Source organism: Cryptomeria japonica, chromosome 4, assembly GCF_030272615.1.
Source record: "Cryptomeria japonica chromosome 4, Sugi_1.0, whole genome shotgun sequence".
In the NCBI taxonomy this organism is placed as follows: Eukaryota; Viridiplantae; Streptophyta; class Pinopsida; order Cupressales; family Cupressaceae; genus Cryptomeria; species Cryptomeria japonica.
Window position 1 is genome coordinate 25,104,332 of NC_081408.1, and position 7,441 is coordinate 25,111,772.

Here is a 7,441-nt window from a genome sequence, read left to right on the forward strand (position 1 = left end):
ACACTTAAAAGATATCAACTTAAAAGAGTATTATCATCCAAATGTCATCTAATCATAAGACCTAGGCAGGAGTATTATATCAAAAATCTATCAAAATAGAGCCATTATTTAGGCTCATCACTAGGCATAGTCTATCTATCTGATACTTCTTGATTCTCTGATTGATTACATTCTACAACATGATTACAAATATATATATATATATATCAATCCAAAGGATCATGTCAGCCCAAAAAGGATCAAAACCTGAAGAACAAGACCTAACGTGCAAAATGAATAAGGTCGGCCTCCGCCAAGAAATTCCTCCAAAAAATCCAAAGGATGAAATGCAGAAGGTCGGCCACACGCCAAGAAACATCAAGATCAACGTCCAAGGCTCCGCAAGCTTCAGAATGGGTTTCAGTAGATCACTAGAATAGGTCTCAGGCAACCGGTAATAAAGGAACAACTAGTAACAAGAAACTATCAAGGAAACTAGTAGCGATATCTTACCGAAAAGTGATCCAAATGAGATGTGGTTAGAAAGCAAGTAGGGTGATCAATTCTTCAAGTAGAATCCAACTCCATAGGAAATGGAGCCAAAATTGGGACACATAGAAAGGAAAATTGAAATTGCAAACATAAAACAAGCAAAAAAGAAAATGTTTTTGGTTGATGCAAGATTGTTGTGATCCGAGGATGCTCCTGCATCAAAATTTGAAGTTGTGATTGATCAACCTGTTGTGCTGAGAGTAATATCGCCTTGAATTTGATCAATGAAATGATCAAATTGGGATATAAATTGGTTTCTAGGTCTGATACCCCATCACAAGGAATCAATAACCTATATTAAATAGATTGCATCAAAAAAATCATGACCCCTGTTGTTCATTCTATAGTTTATATCGGGGTGGTCAATTTCCTTTAATGATCGATTCCTTGTTCTCTTTCGTCAGATGTTGCTACTGTATCAAGGTCTTTCCCGAGTTTCATACCTGCTCGGATACCATGTTGAATTTATGATGTTCGATTAACCACGAGCATTGATTTTCCCTCCCATCCATAGACAATACACGATTGTCTCCCCCAAGCACTACTTATTCTCAATATAGCAGATTATGTGTTATATCTCTATATCATTCAAGAGAGAATATTAATCTTCCTTTATACCTTTTGTAGTGCCCCTTCACCAAGGGATGCCACTCTTCCAAGTGGCACCAATTATAATATTATTAATATAATAATTATTATATTATCATATAATATAATTATATTATCACATAATAATATAATTATATTATCTCATAATAATAATATTATCACAATATAATCACAATAGTTATATAATAATTATATTATCACAACCTTTATGTTGTCCATGTCGTCTTGAAGGAATCCAACCATAGCATCAATACTCCCTCTAAGTTGACTAGGTCGATTAGGCCACTTACATATTTGTCTTCCTCGGGTTGGAAGTGATAACCGATGCTGCTAATCTTCAACAAGTGTTAACCTCTTATCAGAGAAGGCATATGATCATTTTCAGCCTCCTTTGATCAGTTTTGGTGAGTTTTTGATGCACTTGTTTGGAGGCTCAAAGATAGGTTTATTGATTACACTTATTGAACTATTTTGAGTAAGCCATCTTTGGGATGTAGCATTTTTGTGCTAATTGAATATTATGCCCAACTAATATTTTTTAGCCATCATCTGCATCTTAATGAAGCCCCATGTAAGTTTGTGTAGCCTCATGAATCCATTTGTCAAGTTTTCTAGCTTGAATCCGTTTGCAAATTGTTCAGATTTGCAAACTAAATAGTGCCAAATCTACAAAAAGTAGCCCCACATTTGAATTTTTATCTTTCACCCTATTGACCTACATGCAAGAGCAATCATTCCCAGTGATTTTTTATATAATTATTTTCAACTTTGTTGGTTTGCAACCCTCCAGCTCATCATTTGATATTTTTTCAAGGCCCATTCCAAATGAAGTTTTTCAGGGTTTGAGATCAACACTTCCATAATTTTTAGAGAAGGTAAGTTGGAAGACCAAAAATTTTCACATGTGATTGAATCGGGTTAAATCATCTTGTGTGCATGCTCATGGTATCCAGATGTGCTAGCTTTCCAAGTGGCGATCTTTGAAAGTGAGGTTTGATATTTTTCCAATACGGTGTTTGAATGGGTTTCAAAAGGGTTTACAAAGTGCATTATCAAAAAAGCCTGAGTAGGAAACTTTGAGGATTAATATCTTTCACCTCAGGAATCATAATAAGCATCTATTTGATGTTCTAGATTCTTTGTATGACATTTTACCAGTGTGTCAGCTTTCAGGTCTTAAGGAGGTGATTCTTTAATTTTTAAGGTCGATTCTGGGGGCTACTCAGGTTATTTTGATTATTATTTAGAATTATCAAAATACAGATTGAGCGACCACTCACTCAATTTATTAGATCCAAAACATATCCAGTTGATGCCCTAGAGTAGTTTCAAAGGCCTGTTGCTTAGAAACAATTTTTTTTTAGCTAGACCTACTAGGGCCCGACTAAAATTGTGGCCCAATGAAATTGACAATTGTTTATTTTTAGATAAATATATATGTTATTTAAATAATTTCCTTAAAAGATTGAGATGCAAAATATATTAAATCATGTTGTAATGATTTAATATCAAGTGAATAATTATACTTTAAAATGTGATTATTGGGGTTGTGCAAATGATTCATGAATCTAAAGAGAATATAAAGGTGAAGTGAAATTAATTTAAATCACCTTAATAGTGATTTAAATTTAAAGGGTTCACTTTCCTTTTCCCATTGAAGAGATGGTGGGCCGACAAAGGAAAATTACACACACGATGAAATTTTAAAAACTCAAATAAAATGTTATAGCTTCCCTGCAAAGCATTCTCAACAAACTAAAAGGATATGCGGAATGAAGAGGGAGAAAGTTATTCTCTACCCTGCAAGGCTCCCAGAGTATGGAGAAAAGTGATGCAAGCTAGCGGTTAAGGATGTTTAGCCTCCCCGCCACCCTGTGAGATGAAATTAGGCACCCAAGATGTAGCGCGGGACAGGAAAAGACTTAGGGCAAAGGAGTCCCCCACCACTCCACAACCTGAAAGCGAACAGGAAGAAGGAATCACTGCGTATGAAGTAAGGGGTATGCATGGGTTGAGGCATTAAATCCTGCCACCCTGCACATGAAAAATGAGCATGTCAAGAGGCTCATGGGGCAGTGGACTGAACTCAGTCTGAAAGTGAAATAAAGGCGTTTCGGGGCAAATAAGAGATTAGGGTGTTTTAAATGATGAATGTGAGGATGCAAGGGGAAACCCTAATTTTACGATGCAAGGAGAATTCTCGGCTGCAGAGGTTCCATTGGAACGATCTCATGTTGTATTCCCCACATATTGATGATCTCATGATTCTCGGTTTACAGATGAATGCCTTGGACATGTTGTTATGGAAATTTGTCGTGTTTCCTAGAGACTATGATAAAGGATTTATTGCTCATTATTCTTGGTTGTACTCGAGCATTATAGTGATGATGCAAGTTCTAGCATATGTTCATCATTTCTTTTTTGCTCTCCTATTATTTTTGTTATCGAGCCCATGGATAGCCAGATTGAAAAGGGGGGAGGGCACACAAACAACGATTGAGTGAAAGGTCATATGTCTCACTGAAATTTATAAGACCCTAGTGAATGCATGAGTTTATGAGAGGGGGAAATGGGTTAGTGATGCTTTGTGCCTGTCGTATGTACAGTGCCTAGATAATTACTGTACTCTTCCAAAACTATGTGCAAATAAGGTAATTGCAACATGAAAGATGAAACAAGATTATATAACATGTGTTATTGACAGAGATGTTGGCCAAAGCAGTGGAAGTGTGTTTTAGCAAAGGGACACATGGATCAAAAGTGATATGTTTTATTTCCAGATTAGAAATATAATGCTCTCATGGTCAGTCAAAAACATTAGTATTAAGGGGTTGGGACTTATTGTTGTTCTAGGAGAATAAGTGTTACATTTTGCCGCTCATGGAGGGGGGATGTGTTGATATGGAAGAATATATCAATGTGTATCTGATATGCTCCAATAAAAATATTTACATCAAAGGTAAAAACATTTACACACATCCCATGCATGGGGCACTATGATTAATTCCTTTTATTCATTGAATAAATATTTCAGAGGAGGATGAAAATATCTCACATGAAGAATTAAATCTGGCAAGAGGACATTTCAATATTGCAGACTTCTATTGACAATAGCTTCAATAGTTTGAATACCTTGACAATGGCCCAATTACTTGCACTTAGTGAATGTATAATGTGGGAATGAATATCTATCACGAGTCAAAACTTAATCATGTGTAAAGACAAAATTTGAGGTGAATACTCTCACTAGGAAATAACACAATTTTCTAGGAATTATCAGATGAAAAGGTGAACAGAGAGATTTTATTCACGTAAGGTGAATATTATTCTGGAAAGGATCACATAATTTGCAGTAGAACATATGAAATGTGTTATTTTTTATGTTTGGAACAAAATTTTAATTGTTGACCTAAGGAAACCAAGATTCCTCCCGAGTATTTATTTTGCTCAGAAACCATAGATTTTCAAGAAATATCAGAGTGGAATTACAGGTTAGAACGAGGTGTCACAGATTCATATATTTTGCACAAAATAGAGAAATATTTCTCATATGAATGGACAAAGTAAAAAATAAGTCAAGAGGTGAGTAAAGGTATTTCTACAAAGGGGGAAGTTGTTTTCACTTAGAGAAGGTTATTTTCACTTGAGAGGTAAATTGTAGAGAAAAGACAAAGTTACTTGTTGAGAATACAGAGCAGGGAAAGAGAGAATATGCAGAAAATGAAAGAGACAAGGCATTCCCAGTCACCAAGAGGAGGATTTTCTAATTTTCATCAGAGATAAAATGCATTCTATGGGCAAAGAACCGAAAGAGGAAATTTCAGACTAAGACAGAGGACAAAAATGTTGAAAGTGACAAGTTTTTGTCACAACAAGTGTGTGAGAATAAAAAGTTTGATTTATGTGTGCAGGCATGAGGAGGAAAAGTGTGTGAATGTAGGGCCCTTTTTTCCATATTTTCCAGGTGTCTTCAATAGATTCAAAGTTCAGATAAGAGTGTAGATTGGAGGAGAAAAATGCAGATTTTAAAATTTGAAAGTCAACAAAGAAGAAGACATGTGTCATCTTTTGGAATCCTTTAGGATTTCTTTTAGGGTTTTCTTCTTTGTGTCCTTAGTCTTCTTTTCTCCTCATTAATAACATTCTGATGTAATTTTGAAAAATATTCTAGAAGCAAGGCTTCCATGTACAATTTAGATTTTAAAAGCATGTTAGAGTAATATTTCCAGCTTGTATGTTGTTTCACTATTTTTGAATAGTTTTAGGCAGAATGCAAGCAAGTTTTATGAGTTTTTTTGTAGTTGTCTCCTTTATGTATTACCATCATTTTATGAAATAAAGATCAAGGATCCTTTATTTTGTCTCAACAAGTTTTGGTGTTGTCTTGTTTTTTTCTTCTCTTCAAGGAAGAGATTAAATTGCTTTTGACATGACAAAGAAATGGTGTTGTGTGCATGAAGGATTGTTACAAATGGTTGCAACAAAGCCAAGATAGGGGACATTAATATAATGCATTAGTGTTATGAACTCACTAGTTAAATTTTAAGCTATTTGGGTGAAATATTTGCATGTTGTAGGTTGACTCTGTTGCCCTAGTGAAGGCAATAGTCCTGGGGCTTGCACCCAATTTTAAGAATTAGTATATTCTCAAATGTCTTTTTTTTTCTGTCTTAGGAGTAGCTTTAGTGTAGAAAACCAGTTCCAATGGTTGCATAAATGTTTATAAGATGAGGTTGTAGCCAAAACCAGGAGTTTATTCATTTTCCTTGGTATATTTTCATTGGGATAATCTACTGTAATGTATAATGTTTGAGCATAAAGTGTTGTAGGTCAGTAAGAAATTGTCAAGGGAGAGACATCTTAGTTTTGTAGAGCCTAAAGTGCAGAAGATATTAGTCATGTGACTGAATCTTGTTCATTGGCCAAATCCTATTCTAGACTTGTTGATAAGTAACTGGCTAATTCTTTAGGATTTAGAATCTGTTGATTTGGAAACCAACGGGTCCTCTATAACTATTGGCTTATGGTTGGATGGGGAAATGGCACAAATGGTCAAGGAATTTGTATTTGGATAAAATCCAAACCCAAAATATAACTCTCCTTTTTTTATTCATTTATTTTCAAACCAATTCCCTCATGTCTCCTTATTGCATCAAATGTAATAGAAAATGATATATCCAATTCTTGCAATAAAAAGTAGCCACTATCTCTGAAAATTTATTTTCCCTTCTGTAGGGTCATTCCTTCCATTTCTTCTTTGACTTCCTTCCAAAAATTAGAATTTTCTTGATTCTTATTCTCTGGTGTAATCTCTTTTACCTTTTTTCTGATCTCCTCACCCTTAAGCTTGTAGAAAAAATCTATAAATTCTCTATTAGCTATAAATGTGTCATCATTCATAAACCTATCACTAGTTATTGCTCTTACATCATTTAAGAGTTGATCAGAAATCTCAAAACTCAAGATAATTCTATCCATAGGGGGATCTTCCACTTCAACCCTAGGAGGTTGCATAATCTCAATTATATTTGACATATCCATTGCATCACCCTCATCTATATATAATCTAAGATTTGGTGAAGGAAGTGGGTATACATGATGCAAAGGTGTAACACACCTTGGGCTCTCTGGCCTAATGATTCTCCTTGATGTTGAAGGAGCTTGAGTACTCCTTGGGATCCTTGGCACATTTAAAAGAAATTTTGCCTCATTTTGTAACATTAATTTGATCCTTTGGACTGGATCTTCAATCCCCATATTATAAGCTCCTTCATAAGAGGGGTTTTTCTCCTTTCTCAACTTCTTAACTATTTGGATTTTATCCCACATATCTATTCTTCTTTCTTCTTTAGCCTCTGAGGGCCCAATTTCTTACTAAATCGTCAAGGAGATAAAAATAATGTACATATGCCTTATATTTTTTTGCTATCATAGCATTGTGAATAAAACCTTTACGGTCGCACCTTCTTCCCTTCTCTCCTGTAAATTTATAATGGTCCAATTTGGAAGCCACAAGCTCCAAACCTTTCTTTGAAGTAATGTAAAAATCAAAAGGAAATAGTAGAAGGAATAATAGAATCTTTCTTGAACTTTCTAAAATGAGTCTTATAAGACTTGTTCATCTACTAGATGATCTCTATAAAGGCAACCCTATTAGGTATTGACCTTGCCAATATATGTGCTACAACCTCAAATCAATAAACTTTGATAATTATGACATTTGCAAAAATATACTAGTCACCTTAATTGTGGTTGTTCTATAGTTGTGATTGCATATTTTTAGTTATCGAGATTTTTCTCA